Source organism: Saccopteryx leptura, chromosome 3, assembly GCF_036850995.1.
Source record: "Saccopteryx leptura isolate mSacLep1 chromosome 3, mSacLep1_pri_phased_curated, whole genome shotgun sequence".
Taxonomy (NCBI): Eukaryota; Metazoa; Chordata; class Mammalia; order Chiroptera; family Emballonuridae; genus Saccopteryx; species Saccopteryx leptura.
In genome coordinates, this window is record NC_089505.1 from 242629104 (window position 1) to 242648554 (window position 19451).

At 40.9% G+C, this 19451-nt stretch overlaps 1 non-coding gene across 1 annotated transcript; it reads right to left on the reverse strand.

Annotated features, from left to right (window-relative positions):
• Positions 1–18538: 18538 nt before the first annotated feature.
• Positions 18539–18614, reverse strand: TRNAT-CGU (transfer RNA threonine (anticodon CGU)). Its single transcript has one exon. It is a non-coding gene; the product is annotated as a tRNA-Thr (tRNA).
• Between the last annotated feature and the right edge of the window lie 837 nt (positions 18615–19451).

The following is a 19451-nucleotide window of genomic DNA, read 5'->3' on the forward strand; positions in this document are numbered from 1 at the left end:
TTTCAACCCTCAGAAACATATTTGTGCACCTGTCTATCTCCCCCAATATGATGTGGGCTTATACAATCAAGATCATTTATATCTCATAACTCATTTCAATCATGCAAGCACAAAGCACATGAGTGACCAAACCTCTAAAAATCATCTTTTAAATAATAGCAAAGCTTTATTGAATAGTTACAATGTATCAGACACTGTTTTAGGTATTTTGTGTATATCATCTTATTTAATTCTCTCAATAACCCATGAAATAAATGCTATTACTATATCCTTCTTACAGATGGAGCAAATAAGGCACAAGAGGTTTAAGAAATTTCTGTCAGCCTGACCAGGCAGTGGTGCAGTGGATAGAGCATCGGACTGGGATGTGGAGGACGCAGGTTCGAGACCCCAAGGTTGCCAGCTTGAGCGCAGGCCCATCTGGTTAGAGCAAGGCTCACCAGCTTGAGCCCAAGGTGGCTGTCTTGAGAAAGGGGTCACTCAGTCTGCTGTAGCCCACCCCCATCAAGGCACATATGAGAAAGCAATCAGTGAACAACTAAGCTGCAACAAAGAACTGATGTTTCTCATCTCTCTCCCTTCCTGTCTGTCTGTAACTATCTGTCCCTCTCTCTGACTCTGTCTCTGTCACACCACACACACACACACACACACACACACACACACGCACGCACAGACACACAAAAGAAATTTCTCTCAGGTCACAGAGCTGATAAGGGAAGAGTCAGGGATTGAACCCAGATAGTCTGGCTACAGAGCCCATGCCCTAATATTAGCTACCATTTGTTGAGCACTTATTCTATTCCAGGCACTGGGTTTAACACGATCTTCTTTAATCCCATCAACCATGTGAGGTGGGTATCCTGTTCTCCATTTGAGTTGAAAGAACTGAACTTAGAGAGACTTGGCCTCTTGCCTAAAGTCGCTCATCTAGTAAGATGAGGCAAGCTCCATCCGTTGGTGGGCCTGATATGATAGCCTTGTCTATAGTCCTCCACTTGACATGGTCCTGAATATTTCATAGACAGATAAAGAGGAATCCAGACCACACACAGGCAAAATCACTTAAAACTACAAATGGGTGAGAAATAACAGTTGGACAAGGGAGGCCATGGTGATGGAACTCAGAGTTGGCAGCTAAACTACAATAATATTCCACATCTGGGAGGACCATAAAGTCTATAAATGCCAACCCATTCCACCACTGCTCAAACATCCATTTAAAATGACTAACCTGAAGAAATCAAGGAACATTTATTATCTAAAAGCATTTTCAAAGCAAAGATTATGCCTGGCACTGAAGTTTCACCCCTCATTACCTGGAGCTTATAATTTGTCTATGTGCACCAAGATAGCCAATACAGTTGAGAAACAAAGTATTTCTGTTCCAATTGATAAAACCTATTCTCCCAAGCCCCCATCTACAGTACCCAAAGACCCCTCCCTAGGGAAATTAATATTGACACCTGGACATGACTGCTTTCACCCTAAGCCAGCCTGGGCCATACCCATCCATTCCACATTCCCTGAATTTCTTTCATCTCAGAACATTCTAACTCTTGTACAAAATGCCTTCTGTTTCAATACCACTAAAGCAGACAGCACTAGGATAAGACAGCCCAGGCTCTGAAACACCCAGCCAGAGAGAGCTATGCCTTTTTTCTTACTATAAAAGCCATTCATGTACATCATTTCACACACACACACACACACACACACACTGGAAATTACAAAAACTACTAAGAAACAGAGACACAACGGAGGATAGACATTCAGATAATTTTATTAGAAGAAAAGAGATTTTATTAAAAGCTGGTGGAGCACACGGGGTTAGTAGCTCTAAAGACACGTGCTCCAAAGTTGATTTTCTTATAGGTTATATACCTTTCACAGAAAACAGGTCTTCATGCAAGGAGCTCATGATCCCTTTGTCTAGAGGTATATCTCACTCTCATGACTCCAGGATGGGAGGGTGAGTTTATGTGGCCCCAGGCACCCCTTCAGAGAACTATAAGAAGTAGTTAATCCATAACTGGGTGACTTAGTTGGCCCTGGAGGCTCCTTTCCCTTGCATTCTTTTTCTTTCTTCCTCCTTCAAGACAAAATGACACAAACTGCATCATCAATCAGAGACACCCAGGATTAGATGAATGGCATTGGGCTTGGAAGTAAGGATATAAAAAGGTTAAATAAGATGAGAATTTGTCCTCACCAAGTTTTTAACCTAGTAGAATGGAAGACAGATCATGTTAGTGGTTCAACGGATAGGTGACAAAGGTCTGCCCAGGAGGTTCTGGGATCTTAGAGGAAGGACCTCTGATTCATGGCAAAGTTCTCTCCTTGTCTTTAAAGTGAAAGTGTAAGCTGCAAGAGGAAGCTGAGGAGTATATTCGACCTTTCTAGTAGGGTCTTTAGGCAGACAGGAAAAAAGAGACTTGGAGGTTCACAAGCAGTGCATGCCAGCACCTAAAAACTAGGAGCTTCATTCGGAAGACTGCACAACAGCCTTTAGTAATATACAAGGACTCTTTGCATATCTCCTTTATGAACCATTGGCAGTGGTGGGGAGGGGCAGCTGGTTAAGGATCCTGTGGTTGGAGAATATTGGCCTCAGAACTTTCAGGATTTAGATTCTTTCTTTAATTTTTCTTTCTTGTATTTTGCACTGGGGATATCTTCTGTTTAAAGAGCTCCTCTGGATGTTGGGGGAATACTTGTGGAGGAGATGCAACATAGTTTTCTTCTAATTTTGAGAAGTTAGGGGACCCTACTATTTAACAGTATAAAAAAAGGGACAGGGAGTCAGAGGGCCAGGAAGAAAGAAACTAAATTCATAGACCACTAACCACATACCAGGAACTGTGCTAGATACTTCCCTATATTTACTCATATACTTAACAACATTCTTGTGAGGTCATTATATTATTATCTCTGTATTATAGAAAAAGAGACAGATTCACAAAGTTAAAGCAATTTGCCCATGGTCACCACCTAGTAACAATAGTGCTATGATTAAACATAGGTTTATCTTCATCCAAACCCATGTTCTTCCACAAAACATGCCTATTATTGTTGAATTAGGTCAGACTGAAGACAGGGCTTTAGCAGAACGCAGTGGCAAATATGTGGGACAAGGAACCTTGACCAGGTTACAGAACATTTAAGGAAATGGTTCTCCCTGAAGATTATACCTTAACAAGCCTTCCTCCCCCCCCCTCTTTCTTTCTTTCCTTCTTTCCCTCCTTTTTTTTTCTCTCCTTCTCCTTCTTCTTCCTCCTCTTCTTTTTTCTTCTTTCTGGCTTGCTAAAAGGAACTCATTACATTTTAATCATTTACAAGATTATGTATGCTTTTTTTTCAAAGAGTAGAGATAATGTTTTACAAAATGGTTAAAAAAACTGGGGAAAAAATTTAAATAAAGTCAGTTCAAAAAAAAAATACATGACTCATGCAGCACCAAAAGTTGTTCTGGGAAATATTGTTTGTCTTCCAAACTTCAGTACTTGATACCAGTCCATTGTGGGGTTTTTTGTTTAACTGCTTTCTTATAAGTAATTATAAGTAAATTATAACTTGTATTTTATCATGAGAAAGTTTCTATACACTTTTTATTTGTCCTGACTTTATTACATTCAAAGTTTAAAAATATAGCAATATTGAGGAAAATGACTTGCTACAGAGAATGGCATAACTGACAAAAATAGCACTTACTATATTCTAAATGCTTATATATAATAACTCACTTCATCCTCACAGTAACCCTATAAAATAGTATATTGCCTGACCTGTGGTGCCGCAGTGGATAAAGCGTCGACCTGGAAATGCTGAGGTTGCCGGTTCGAAACCCTGGGCTTGCCTGGTCAAGGCACATATGGGAGTTGATGCTTCCAGCTCCTCCCCCCCTTCTCTCTCTCTGTCTCTCCCTCTCCTCTCTAAAATGAATAAAAAAAAATTTTAAATAGTATATTATTATCCCCATTTTATAGATGAGAAAACTGAGGCATAGAGAGGTTATTAACTTTTCATCAAGTTCACGTAGAGACACCCAGTCCAGATGAATTTGGATAAGTTTTATTGAAGGAAGAAATTTATTAAATATGCCGGCCGCATATAGTTTACACAGGGCAGCAATCCCAAATCGTGTGTGTCATTAAGATTCTAGGGGCTGGTTATATACCCTTAATTATACTTGGGCGGGGGAAAAAGCATGACATCACTGTGATGGTGTGTCACTAGCCTAGGCTTAAGACCCCTGCCCTTAGTTAAGTTAGAAACCAGAGGGACTAGTTCATAAGAGGAACTTGAGGCTTAACAGCTATAGCCACAACTGAAAGAGAAAGATTTTTAGCAGACTGGTACATGACTAAGGTTTTGCTTTTGCTGGTATAGGCAGGATGTGGTTCTCATATTTTAGCTTTTTGCAGGAACTTTAAGAAATCAGTTTCATATTCTTAGAATCTTATATCTTTACAAAATATTGTGCTCTATGCTAAACCAACTATAACTTTGTGGGTTTTGTCCTTAAATACTCTCCTCTCCATGGCCCTGGGCCGCTCCCTCTGTTTCCCTGCATGGAGTGCAGTCAGACGGCCCACTGGCCAGTGAATAAAGGCTTTTCTAAATTTTCCTCAATTTGGGCTCTGCCTCAGTTTCTTGCGAGTTGCACTGTAACATTTGGAGGCCCCAGCAAGATCCCACTGGACTTTTCCGGTGGTCAAGTGAGCTCATTTGGGCCTTTGGGTGCCCTGCCTAGGGGGAGATCTCTGAGAGATGTTCCTCAGCCCCAGGTACGAGATGGCCAGAGGAACAAAAAGGAACATTTTTACTCAATTGGACATTGAGCCGCTCAGGATCTTACTGGTAAGCAACAGGGTCCGGACAGGTTGGGGTGCCCCCAGGGGGTCTGCAGAAGGGTTGGATGCAGTATATCCTCTGCGACCCGATCCTGGCACACGACGGTGGCCAGTGATCTCAGGTTTGGTTTTTGTCTGTCTATACCTTCTTTAGGAAGTGTATCTAGTTGTCTCTTTCAGTCTAGACCTTGCTAAGTCCGTCAATATGGGTCAGTCTGCTTCATGTGCTAAGTGTAAGCTGCTTGAATGTTTTTTGAGTAATTTCCAGGACTTCAAGAAACGAGCTGCTGAATACAGAGCAACTGTTAGCTCCAGGAGGCTATGCACTCTGTGCAAGTTAGAGTGGCCAATGCCCCCTCAGGGAACTGGCCTTCTGAGGGATCTATCTGTCTTGCTTATCAGGTTCAATCAGTCATCTTCAGGTGTCCTGGACACCCAGACCAGTTGGCCCTCCAAGGGGTTGCCTGACCCCACTAGATCTCTAGGAGGGGCATCCCTAAGATGTGCCAGGGCTCCAGTTTTCCTGTGGGTCTTGGACAACTTCCTGGCAGAGACCCCTGGTCCCCAAATTCGGAAAAATTGAGGAGTGTAAATCTGACTTCCAGAGATAAGTAAGGCAAATCTTTTGCTTTACTAAATTCTAGCTTCTCTGTTAGTGACTAGTCAATTTGAGACTCTCCAGGACCAAGACATTAGTAGAGAATTAGATTCTGCCTTGGGCTTTCCTAGGACACATTTGTTTGTGGTCTCAGGGAAAGCAAATAGTAGGGACTAAATTAAGTCCTGTCTCGGGCTTCCTGGAACACCTCTGTGCTGTCTGTTCTGAAGTTTCTCTTTGTTCATTAGAGAAATCTCTTGTGACATTTTCTGGTTTGAAGCCACCTTCCCTGGACCCACTAGGTCTCTTTTCTTGGATCCAAGACCTCTAGTTGCAAGGCTCTCTGTCCAATTTTTCCCTTGAGGAAATTGCTTTGTCTGTTAGCTCCTATCTCTCCTCTTGTGTGAGGTACTTAGCCTTGAAGAGGCTATTTCAATTGGACATTTCTGGCTTAAAACCAGAGGGCAAAAGTAAAAGGAAATTCGTAAGTAAACCCACAAATTATAAAAACTAACTAAAAAGTACTAAAGAAAGTATAGAGTAGAAACTAGTTTTAGATATTCAGATATCCACCTACTAACCCAAAGAAGTTTCACCCATTTGGAAAATACAGGGTAAGAATTGATATTTTAAAAAATACATTGAAAACTTTCTGTAAATTAAAATAGCCAACTTTAAAACAGACTGGCCAAATCAAAAATTGCTAGACCCCAAAAAAACACAGGCAGTCTAGCACACTATCACTGGGCACCAACCTGCCAGCAGGTGGCATAGCCAGAGTGCAGCCAAGTGCGGCAGCAAAAAAAAATTAAAATAAAAACAGCAGGCTCCTCTCACAGCTCCAGGCAACTGCCCCTCCCCCTTAGGCACCAGGAATCTCAGGCACCTTGACCAATTCCCTTATATTATATAACAAAAAAACCTTTTTCTTGGCTCAAGAGTTATGCCAAATAATTAAGACAAAAAAATTTAACAATGCAGTAAGCTAAGGGCTACCACCACCTTGCTACAGTCCCCCCCACCCCCGCTTTGGCTCCAAAAAATCACCACCTCATACCTGGAGCCAAACCCGAGAAAAAAATTTAAGAAATACTACCCCTTCTATAAGTTTATAAAATTTATGTTTTTTAAATTTGCTACCTCAACTCTTATATTAACTTAATGTTGTAAAACACTATAAATAAAAAAAAGTTAGCATCTCTTTGCCAGCTAAATAATTACAAAATAATAACTGCATTTTGACCATTTCTTATTTTCTCAATAAATCAATAATTCATTAAAAATAATAGTTTATAATCCTCTTATGATAAATTATACTAATAATAAAACATAAAATTATATAATCTATAAAATACAAAGACTTCCTTTGTACCAAAAATCTATTAATATAGAAAAAATATATTTTATATTAAAAACATATATATTATTTCAAAAGTCTTTTATTAATTTTTTTATTTACTATTTCATAGTGCTATAATATTAAAATCTTAATTTAAATATTAAAATATATATAATAATTCAATAATTGTTCATTGTTCATTATTAAGTCACCAAACCCAGAATAATAAATATTACTATTAATTAACTTAACAAAAAAATTCTCAACACAATAAATTTAAAAATAAATAAATAAATAACAAATAAATAACTAATTATAATAATAAAAAACATTTTGGTTATGTGCCCAAATTTAAAAAACTAAAAAATATAAACAAAAATATATTTCTCTTAAACTTTTAGACATTATCTGTTAAAATACATAAAATTACAACATAAATAAAATATATTTTCTTAAAATATAAAAAAATTATAATTAAATAAAATGTAAACTTTATTATATGAAATGTTAATCATTTCAATTAATACTTTTAACAAAATCTTTAAAATTTAAAACACAAATATAATAGAAAATAGTTTAAATCCTTTTTCCATATGACCTATAGACTTAAAAAACTCAGAAACTCAGAATCCCCTTTCTCAGGAAAGCCTCAAGCCTTAACAGGACTATTAGAATCTATACTATACAGACGCTGCCCCACTTAGGACAACCAAAACCACCTAAAAAAAAAAAGACCCATAAATTTGTCTAAAATGTCAAAAATTATTCAAAATCCTTAAAAGACCCCCGCCCTTAGTTAAATTAGAAACCAGAGGGACTAGTTCATAAAAGGAACTTGAGATCTAACAGCTATAGCCGCAACTAAAAAAAAAAAAGATTTTTAGCAGAGTGGTACATGACTAATGTTGGAATCCATGGGAGTCTGAAAAGACCAGAGTAACAGGTGTTATTGAAAGGAAGAAAGGAGCCCTGCTGGGCACTTCTCCTGGGGAGAAGAGCACCAGTATAAGGGGGACGAATTTATAGGGTAAAAGTAGAGTCTCGAGCAAGTGGGTGTTACTTTTGCTGGTATAAGCAGGATGCGGTTCTCATATTTTAGCTTTTTGCAGGTTTCATATTCTTAGAATCTTATATCTTTACAAAATATTATGTTAATATACTCAACCAGGGGTCCCCAAACTACAGCCCATGGGCCACATGCGGCACCCTGAGGCCATTTATCCGGCCCCTGCCGCACTTCCGGAAGGGGCACCTCTTTCATTGGTGGTCAGTGAGAGGAGCATAGTTCCCATTGAAATACTGGTCAGTTTGTTGACTTAAATTTACTTGTTCTTTATTTAAATATTGTATTTGTTCCAGTTTTATTTTTTTACTTTAAAATAAGATATGTGCAGTGTGCATAGGGATTTGTTCATAGTTTTTTTTATAGTCCGGCCCTCCAACAGTCTGAGGGACAGTGAATTGGCCCCCTATGTAAAAAGTTTGGGAACCCCTGTGCTAAACCAACTATAACTTTGTGGGTTTTGTCCTTAAATACTCCCCTCCCCATGGCCCTGGGCCGCTCTCTCTGCTTCCCTGCGTGGAGTGCAGTCAGAGGGAGCACTGGCCAGTGAATAAAGGCTTTTCTAAATTTTCCTCAATTTGGGCTCTGACTCAGTTTCTGGCGAGTTGCACCACAACAATCACAACCTTTGTCTTTACCTACACAAGTTTGGGAAAAGGATGAAAGGGGGGAGATGGGACACAATTCATTAGCAAGTTTATAACATTTATCTATAGGATTCATAAAAACTTTTCTACACATTAAAATTTACAAGGTAACATAATAGTAAAAATGTCACTCTACATATTAAAAGATGTTGGGCAGATAAAATGTATTATGCTCACTTTGTTAAAGATAACACGAGGAAGCCGTCGCCCAGGTGATATTAATGTGTGTTGGGGTGGGCTAAAGGCAGGCGGAATCCTTGTAGCCTGGGGCTTGGTTTTGGGATTAAGCCTTTCCTACCCTTTTTGATGTGGGGTGGTGCAATCCAATCATGCCTCAGAAGGTGACTTTGGGTTGGAGACTTCCCTACTTTGTATATTGGATTAAAGGTTGTGAAGCTACACTATAAAATGGGGGCAAAACGGGACTTGGCTCTTGGTTCCTGAGGTTAGCATGAGAGAGCAGAGAAAGTAGAGCCAGCAGCGGAAGGAGGCCACGTGGAGTAGGCCAGGAGAAGCAGCCAAGATGGCGGAGTACTGAGTGAGATGCCAGTCTGTGTAGAGTTTGTATCTGGGATAAGGAAGAAAATGGGGAACTGAGGAGAATAAGGTTGGTGAGCTAGAAACCTTTGATTCTAGGAAACTCGGATAAGTTAGTGGCTTGGTGAGCACTGAGTGTGACTGGGTTTTGGAGCCCAGTGTGTATTTTTACTTGCCCGCCGGGTGCAAGCTAGGATTAAAGGTTATGGCCCACCAGTTTTTGGCTCCATGGTTTCTTTACCGACTGTCCGAATCCAATGCGAACCTGCAAGGGCCGGGCTGCTGTGATAGTGGCCCTGGCCCTGATTACTGGCTTTACAAAAGATATTTTTATATTTTCTACTGTTCACCTGCCATTCCTTTGTTAAGAGATATATATACACTAACTACATACAGGAGGGGAGGGGTAGTTTTTATGGGGACAAATGCCTGTAAATGGCCCATCAATATAAGAAAAGGTTTAATTTAATCTTTTCTCTTCCTGCACCTGGCTAGCTACTCACTCGCTTCACAGGTGTGGGGGAGGTCAGAGAATCCAACTCTCCTTCCCCTCTGCATTTACAATACAATGCCATCGGCCATCCTGGCTTTGATACTAATCACACAAGTACAAAGATCATTTTCAAAATCTCTCTGCACTCCTAGCCCAAATTAATAAAATGTTCTTTAAGCTTCCTAAAACATTAATATTAATTCTGTAACTTTTGATACCTTACAACAATACAGCTAGTAAATGGCAGGTTTAATTTTCAAATTCATTTCTTTTTTTTTCTTTTAGACACACAACACAAATAATTTTTTGTTTTTTTTTTTAAGTTGTTACGTGGCAGCGTTTTGGGGTTTTTTTTTAAATGTTTCTTTTTAAAGACTTTATTTATTTATTTTAGATAGAGGAGTGTTGGGCAGATAAAATGTATTATGCTCACTTTGTTAAAGACGGCGCTGCCCACGAGGAGGCCATCGCCCAGGTGATATTAATGTGTGTCTCTGTGGGCAGGTAGAATCCTTGTAGCCTGGGGCTTGGTTTTGGGATTAAGCCTTTCCCGCCCGTTTTGATGTGGGGCGGTACAATCCAATCATGCCGCAGAGAAGTGTCTTTGTATTAGAGACTTCCCTATTTTGTATATTGGATTAAAGGTTTGGAATCTACACTATAAAATGGGGGCAGAACGAGAGCTTGCCCTCTTGGTTCCTGGGATGATTAGCATGAGAGAGCAGAGCAGAGAGCAGAAAGAGGCCATGTGGCCAGGGGAAGCAGCCAAGATGGCAGAGTGCTGAGTGAGATGCCAGTTTATGCAGAGTTTGTATCTGGGATAAGGAAGGAGATGGGGAACTGAGGAGAATAAGGCTGGTTAGCTAGAAACTTTTGATTCTAGGAAACTCGGATAAGTCAGTGGCTTTGTGAGCACTGAATGTGAGTGGGTTTTGGAGCCCAGTGTGTATTTTTACTTGCCCGCTGGGTGCAAGCTAGAATTAAAGACTATGGCCCACCAGTTTGTGGCTCCGTTGTTTCTTTACCGACTGTCCAAATCCAATGCAAACCTGCATGGGCCGGGAGGCTGCTGTGATAGTGGCCCTGGCTTCTGGCTTTACAAGGAGAGAGAGAGAGAGAGAGAAGGGGGAGGAGCTGTGTAAAGCCAGTAGCCAGGGCCACCATCACAGCAGCCGCCTGGCCCATGCAGGTTCGCATTGGATTTGGACAGTCGGTAAAGAAACAATGGAGCCAAGAACTGGTGGGCCATTAGCTTTAATTCTAGCTTGCACCTGGCGGGCAAGTAAAAACACACACTGGGCTCCAAAACCCACTCACATTCAGTGCTCACAAAGCTACTGACTTATCCGAGTTTCCTAGAATCAAAGGTTTCTAGCTCACCAGACTTATTCACCTCTGTTCCCCATCTCCTTCCTTCTCCCTGCACAAACTCTACACAAACTCTCTTCTCACTCAGCACTCCGCCATCTTGGCTGCTTCTCCAGGCCTCCTCCACGTGGCCTTTCTCTGCTCTCTGCTCTCTACTGCTAATCTCAGGAACCAAGAGAGCAAGCTTTTGTTCTGCCCCCATTTTATAGTGTAGAAATCAAAACCTTTAATCCAATATACAAAATAGGGAAGTCTCTAATACAAAGTCACTTATCAGAGACATGATGGGATTGTACCACCCCACATCAAAAAGGGTGGGAAAGGCTTAATCCCAAAACCAAGCCCCAGGCTACAAGGATTCTACCTGCCCACAGCCCGCCCCCAACACACATTAATATCACCTGGGTGACGGCCTCCACCTGGGCAGCGCCATCTTTAACAAAGTGAGCATAATATATTTTATCTGCCCAACAAGCTGAAAGCATCAACTCCCATTATGTGCCTTGACTCTGACGGGGCAAGCCCAGGGTTTTGAACTGGCAACCTCAGCGTTCCAGGTAGATGCTTTATTCACTGTGCCACCACAGGTCAGGCCACAAAAATATTTTTGAATTTTAAAAGAAACAAATCAATAGCACAAACTTTAGTTTCAGAGTCTTATAATAATAGCCAGATATGCTAGTGAAGTGTGGAAAAGAAGGCTCTTAACATGAATAATTTTTGGCAAAACTTACTTTCTCTAAAACAGAGACTTTTAGCAGGACTTTTCTAAAAAGACCTCCTATTTCTGGCTGAGAGGCTGGTTTCCCAGACTGGCCTTAGGCTAGCTTTGCAAAATTGCAGATGTTCTCAGAATGTTTCCCTGAATTAATCCTATAGATAAACATCGTAAGAAAGCTTGTTTCACTTCTTTGTCCTACTGCTGTGCTTCCTCTCTTCCCCATTCCTCAATCAGTATGTAATTTTGTCTTTAAAAGCTAGCCCCAAACTGTGTTCGCCACCGCATTGATTTGAACGACTTAGGTCTCCATGTGGTCCACGCAGCCAGTTAATTAAAGACTCCCTAATTTGGCTTCATGATTGTGTAGCAAGACGTTTGTTTCTCACTGTTCTGATACAACGCTAGGTAGGCACTGTTCTGAGTATTTTACATGTATTATCTAATCATTCTATCCATTCTGTTAGTATCCCTACTTTACAAATGAGGAGATTGAGGCATAATGAGGTCAAATAATATGCTCTAGGTGTACCACTAGTAAGTCAGCAGAATTAAGGTAACAAAGGAAAATGACAAAAAATAGAAAGGGCATTAAAAACTCTAACTCTAAGTTTATTGGGGTTATATATGGCTGAAGGCAATATGAGCTAAATTTTTGTCACCATTTCTCACTCAAGAGTATACTTTCAGAGGAGGCCTCTTCAGTGAGTACTGCCTGGGAGACAAAGGTTTTCATCAGTTCATCTGGTTCCAGTCTTAATCCCTCCTTCCACCCCCAAGGCATTTACAAGCCTTCTCTCTCTGAATTACTGCAGTGGAGCATGAAGATGAGAACGCTGTCAGATTTCCCCATGGTCACCACTTCCACCTTCCACAAACTTTCCCTTCAGTCTTCATCTTACTGGAACTCTGAAGATCATGCCGTAAAGTTGAGCCCTCTCTTATTCTTCAACACTCTGCTCTTGCTTTTATCATAACACCTCCTACCTCTCTGGCTGTTCTGTCTCAACCTTTGCCAGATCCTTCTCCTCCATGTAGCCTTTTAATATCAGGGCTCATCAAGGTTCTTCTGGCATCTTCCTCTTCACCTCACCTCAGCTATTTTATCTTCTGCCATGCCTGTAAATATCTATATGTGACAACTCCCAACTCTATTCCACCTGGTCTCTTCTCTGGGTGCCAAATCTCTACACACGTATATTATCGACATTTCAGAGTTAATATATTTAAAACAGAATTGATCTATCCCCAAAGCTGCTTTTCCTCCCAGTCTTTTTCATCTCAGTAACTGGAAACAACCAGCCCCCAGTTAGTTGATTGTGCCAGAAACACAGGATTCCATCTTCACTCACATCTAACTCATTGTTGAGAGCTGTATATTCTTTTTTTCCAGAACAGATGCCAATTCCATCTGTTTCTCCTCATTGATCTAGCCCAGGTCAACCCCATCTTCTGCCCAGGCAACTACAATCGTTGTAGTTGACTCTTAACTGATTCAGTGTTTTACAGTGTAGATGGCATCATCTTTCTCCTGAAAACTTTTCTATGGCTGACTACTTTGCTTCAAATAAGAGCCAAGCTTCCTGGTGGCTGGTTTCAGCCCCCTTTACTTTCCCTCTTGCATACCACATTCTCATCACAATGGCTTATTTCAGTTCCTTGATCACAGTAAACTTACCTGCTTCAAAACCTTTGCACATTGTGTTGGCTCTGAGCAACATCTTTCCTCTTTCTTCATTCAAGTTAACTCATCTTCTGGAATCTTGGCTTAAACAGCATCTCCTAAGATTTACCAGTCTCTTTGGTCTCTCCTGCCTGTTATGCTCTCTTTATGTTCTTAATGCATTCTGTGCTTTTCTTCCTAGTGCTTACTGTGTAATTATTTTATTAATATCTATCTTTTCCAACTGAATGTAAGCTCCAGGACAGCCACGTATTTTATTCACCAATGGATTTGACTGGTAGAGTCTGATCTTAGAGTTAAGACCAAAGTGGACACTTTCTGATGGTTTCTTTGCTGAGTGTGTTTTCAGTGTCTGATAAATTGGAACTTCTCTTTCACAACCTTTGACCTGAATCCTGAGATGACAAGCAGGGACAGCTTAACAACTTTATTGTCTGTCCTTCTTTCACCCACTTGTGATAGGGTCTAAAACTAAGGTGACAAATCGTCCTCCTTTAGAGAGGACAGTCCTTCTTTTGTAAGTTCCATCCTCCCTCTAAAAGTGTCCTCCTACATGTCCTCCTTTTTGATATTGTAAGACTAATCTGTAAATATTCGTATTTGATGCAGAGTCAATCCATTGTATGTGATATGATGTATTTGTATCTAAATGAGTACTTTTTTCTTAAAATTATTATTAAAATTAATAGGCATGTAAGCATAATTACAATATAAAGTATTACAAATGTTTTTATTATGCATTTATCATATTATAGTGTATTATTGTTGCAATGAATAAAATGTTTCTTTTATTTATGATATTGTTTTCTTCTATTTATTTTTGTCCTTTTCATTGTAAAAAAAGTTGGTCACCTTACTAAAACACAAGCTGCCCAGAGAGCACCAACTAGCTGGGAGGGGCAGAAACTTGACTGTGACCACAGTGGGAGGAGGCCCTGCATGGGCAATGATGTTAGGGTAAAGTTGGAGTTTTGCAAATGATGAAATAGGACGCTTACACAGAATGAAAATGCAAAGTTGCAAACCCTGCCTTAGGGAGCAGGAAAGGGGAATTGTGTGATGAATGGAAGTGGTAGTGGTTCAGGGAAGGCAGTGCTGGTGGCTTTATAATTTGTTGTTTAGCTCCTGCTTTCAAGCATTTGCTGTGACCAGATGGTGTGCAGAGATCTCTCTGACCACCTGACCCTAGAAGAGTAAAACCGCCCCAGTCCTTGTAAGCTATATGTGTCTGGGGGAACAAATTGTCCTGCAGTGATTAACACTCTCTCTCTCTCTCCCTCTCTCTCTACATACACGCACACATACACACACACACACACACACACACACACAAACACACACACACACACACACACACACGCATTTTATTTTTATTACTACCTTGGTCAAATATTGACGTATGATTTTTCCCAGGTCCCGAGGCTTTCATCCTCCTTCGCCATATCTAGCTAACCTTGAAATGTTTTCCTAATACATAGCTGACTTTTCATGTCCTCAATGATTCTCCAACTTGAACAATGACATTGGCAAGGGGAGGAAACAATGAGACGAGACACTTTCATAAATTCCTTTCTCCCCTGCTGCTTGGAAATATTTTTATGATAATTACATTATTTAAATAATATAAATGATCATAAAAGCACAAATCTATAAATGTCCTTATTTATAGTTTTTATACCACTATTCCAGTGGTTGGCAAACTGTGGCTCGCAAGCCACATGCAGCTCTTTGGCCCCTTGAGTGTGGCTCTTCCACAAAATACCACGTGCAAATGCTACTTCAATAAGGAATGTACCTACCTATATAGTTTAAGTTTAAAAAATTTGGCTCTCAAAAGAAATTTCAATCATTGTACTGTTGATATTTGGCTCTGTTGACCACTGCTGACTATTCAATCACACATAGTTATAAATTAAATGCCAACAAAGCTATAAAAGTTAAGATAAAAATAATAACATTATTTAATGTGACAGGTGACTTTTGGATGAAGTAAAATCACTTGCCATATGAATATGGTAGTGACAGGTACAGGGCAAGTTCTTTTGGGCTGGGCATCCTGTATTATCATTTGCTGAGCTGTGACTTGATTCTTCAACAATTTTTCTTTTCCTTGGATTTTTCATTCCATCAAGGTGTCATATGACTATCACCTGGTGCTACTGCATCATTTTCATATTGTTAATGTTTCATAGATGGTGTCAACTTCACACTTTGGTACCAATAAGAACAAGCTGAGATGGACCCATGGTACTGAAATTGTGTTTATCCAAAGCTCACACAGGTAATCTAGAACTGCACTGTCCAGTACAGCAACCACTAGCCTCGTGTGGCTACCGAGCACTTGAAATGTGAATAGTTCAAATTAAGCTGTAGATTGAAAACATTCTTACATCATATTTTTTTATTTAATTGAATTTATTGGGATGACATTGGTTAATAAAATTATATAGGTTCCAGGTGTACAAGTCTATAATACATCATCTGTATATTATATTATATTGTGTGTTCACCACCCCAACTCAAATCTCCTTCTGTCACCATTTATGTCCCCTTTACCTTCTTCTACCTCCCCACCCCCTTTCCCTCTTGTAATCCCCAAACCACTCACATCATATTTTGATGACCTAGAGTAAAAAAAAGTAAAATATCTCATTAAAAATTTAAAATTAATTCCTTATTTTAAAAATCACATTACTTTGGATATATTGGGTTAAATAAAATATATTATAAAGATTAATTTCACTTGAGCCCTGGCCGGTTGGCTCAGTGGAAGAGCATCGACCTGGCGTGCAGAAGTCCCGGGTTCGATTCCCGGCCAGGGCACACAGGAGAAGCGCCCATTTGCTTCTCCACCCTTCCCCCTCTCCTTCCTCTCTGTCTCTCTCTTCCCCTCCCGCAGCCGAGGCTCCATTGGAGCAAAGATGGCCCGGGCACTGGGGATGGCTCCTTGGCCTCTGCCCCAGGCGCTAGAGTGGCTCTGGTCGCAACAGAGCGACGCCCCGGAGGGGCAGAGCGTCGCCCCCTGGTGGGCTTGCCAGGTGGATCCCGGTCGGGCGCATGCAGGAGTCTGTCTGACTGTCTTTCCCCGTTTCCAGCTTCAGAAAAAGAAAAAAAAAGATTAATTTCACTTGAGATTTTTGTCTTTGTTTATTTTTGCTTTTTTTTTTTTTTGAGAGGGTGAAGTGGAAGGGGAAGAGAGAGAGACAAAAAGAGAAGCATCAGCTCATTGTTCCTCTTAGTTGTGCACCCATTGATTGCTTCTCAAATGTGCCCTGACTGGGGCTTGAACCAGCGACTTCAGGATAGAGCTGGTGTCCTCGGAACAGAATGGCCTGATGATGCTCTATCCGCTGTGCCACTGGTCAGGGCTATTTTTTTTAAATGTGCATACTAGACAAATTTAAATTACACATTATATTTCCATTAGACTACACAGTCTAAAATAATTGTATGAGAGAGAAAGTGCATATGACAAACTGAAAACGCCATAAAAAAATTCTCATAGAAAACACATAGGGCCTGACCTGTGGTGGCACAATAGACAAGCATCGACCTGGAATGCTGAGGTTTCAGGTTTGAAATGTCGGGCTTGCCTGGTCAAGGCACATACAAAAAGCAACCAATGATCTTAGCCAAAAGGCCAAGAAGAGATATATATAGTTCAAGCAAATATACATATTTGCTTACTAAAGAAAAATTGGGCCTAATCAGGCAGTGGCACAATGGATAGAGCATCACTGGGACACAGAGAACCCAGGTTTGAAACCCTGAGGTCGCTGGATTGATGGTGGGCTTACTGCCTTGATCATGGGTTTGCCAGCTTGAGCGGGGGGTTGCTGGCTTGAGTGTGGGATCATAGACATGACCCTATGGTCGCTGGCTTGAAGCCCAAGGTCGCTGGATTGAGCCCAAGGTCACCAGCTTGAGCAAGGGGTCTCTCGCTCTGCTATAGCCCCCCGCCCCCCATGAAGGCACATATGAGAAAGCAGTCAATGAACAACTAAGGAGCCGCAATGAAGAATTGATGCTTCTCATCTCTCTCCCTTCCTGTCTGTCTGTCCCTATCTGTCCATCCCTCTGTCTCTGTCACACACAAAAAAGAAAAATTGAAATGTTTAAAAAAAGTAAAAGAGAACAAAACCCCACAAATTCTTACCTTCCAACACAACAGCTGTTTAATATGTTAATACCACTTTTTAAAAACTTGAATATATCACTTCTTGGACTTTTGGCTAAGATCAAGTATAAAACTAGTTATATATTGTAAGAAAGATATAGATAAAGTGCTACCAGAGTTCAAGAGAAAGAAAAAGGATTTCTCGCTGGATCTTGAAGGACAGGATATGATGTAAATGTCAAGGAATTCCAGGCAGAAAGAATTTCAAGAACAGGAGCATGAACTCGAGGAGGTCCAGGATTTATTGGGGAAACAGCAAGGAGTTGTTTGGCAAGAGTACTGCCTTGAGCAATGAAGCTACAAAACCAGAACACTAAAGGCCAAGGCATAAAAAGCCCAGCATTACTCCACCTTTTATTTTATTGATTCTGGTAATACTGCACTAGTTACTACTTATTTCTGTATCAGTTTCCTTTATTAGACTCAGATTTCCACTCTATATACCCATTCATTTAATGAGCAATTATTATGCAGTTTCTGTGTGCCAGTCACTGCAGGTGAACACTGGGGATGACAAATGAACAATCTATATCTCTGTTCCCAAAAGAAGTGTCCAGTCTGATGGGGAAAAAGGCAGGTCTGATGCAAATATGAACAGTGTGGGTTTTTGGCACTTGTCACCAAAAATGCCTACTTAAAGTAGACTATTACCAACAAATTAGGCCATGGTCTCCTCTTATCTGTGCCCCTGCTCCTACCATATAGAAGCCAGCTCACAAAGAGTAACAAAGAGATTTTTTTTTTTTTTTTTTTTGTATTTTTCCGAAGCTGGAAATGGGGAGAGACAGTCAGACAGACTCCCGTATGCGCCCGACCGGGATCCACCCGGTACGCCCACCAGGGGGTGACGCTCTGCTCACCAGGGGGCGATGCTCTGCTCCTCCGGGGGTCACTCTGTTGCAACCAGAGCCACTCTAGCGCCTGGGGCAGAGGCCAAGGAGCCATCCCCAGCGCCCGGGCCATCTTTGCTCCAATGGAGCCTTGGCTGCGGGAGGGAAAGAGAGAGACAGAGAGGAAGGAGATGGGGAGGGGTGGAGAAGCAGATGGGCGCTTCTCCTGTGTGCCCTGGCCTGGAATCGAACCCGGGACTTCTGCACACGAGGCCGACGCTCTACCACTGAGCCAACCGGCCAGGGCCCAAAGAGATTCTTTTTTAATTTCTTCTTTCTTTCTTTCTTTCTTTCTTTCTTTCTTTCTTTCTTTCTTTCTTTCTTTCTTTCTTTCTTCTTTCTTTCTTTCTTTCTTTCTTTCTTTCTTTCTTTCTTTCTCTCTTTCTCTCTTTCTCTCTCTCTTTCTCTCTTTCTTTCTTTCTTTCTTTCTTAGAAAAAGAGGGAGAGAGAGAGAGAGAGAGAGAGAGAGATAAGAACATTGATCTGTTCCTCTATGTGCCCTGACCAGGGATTGAACCAGCAACCTCTGTGCTTCAGGATGAAGGTCTAACCAACCAAGCTATCTGGCTAGAACAAGAGGTTCTTAAAGAATAAAATCTCTGTGATCAAATAAGGGGTCTGGTAGAATGGGCCAGATAGAACTAAGTGGCAAGTAAGATAAAGACTGAAAAATGCCCATGGGATTTATTTATAAACTAAGACACTGGAGAATTTGGTGAGAAAAGTTTTTGTGGGAGAGTGAGCAGGGTGCAGAATCTGGACTCACTGCTGTTGAGGAACAAAGGGATGGTGATATTAAGGAGACTGTAAATAAAAGACTATTGTTGGGCCAGAAGTCCTTATGAGTTCTTGGATGGTCCTTTGGAGGCCTGAGCTAACTTTAAAGTAAGATAAAAACAAATTTGTTCCTTTTCTTTTTTTTTAATTGAGAGGTGGGGAGGCAGAGAGACATACTCCATGTCCCCCAACTGGGATCCACCCAGCAAGCCCCCTACTAGGTGATGTTCTGCCCATCTGGGGCCGTTGTTCCATTGCTTGGCAACTGAGCTATATTAGCACCTGAGGCGAGGCCTTGGTATAATCC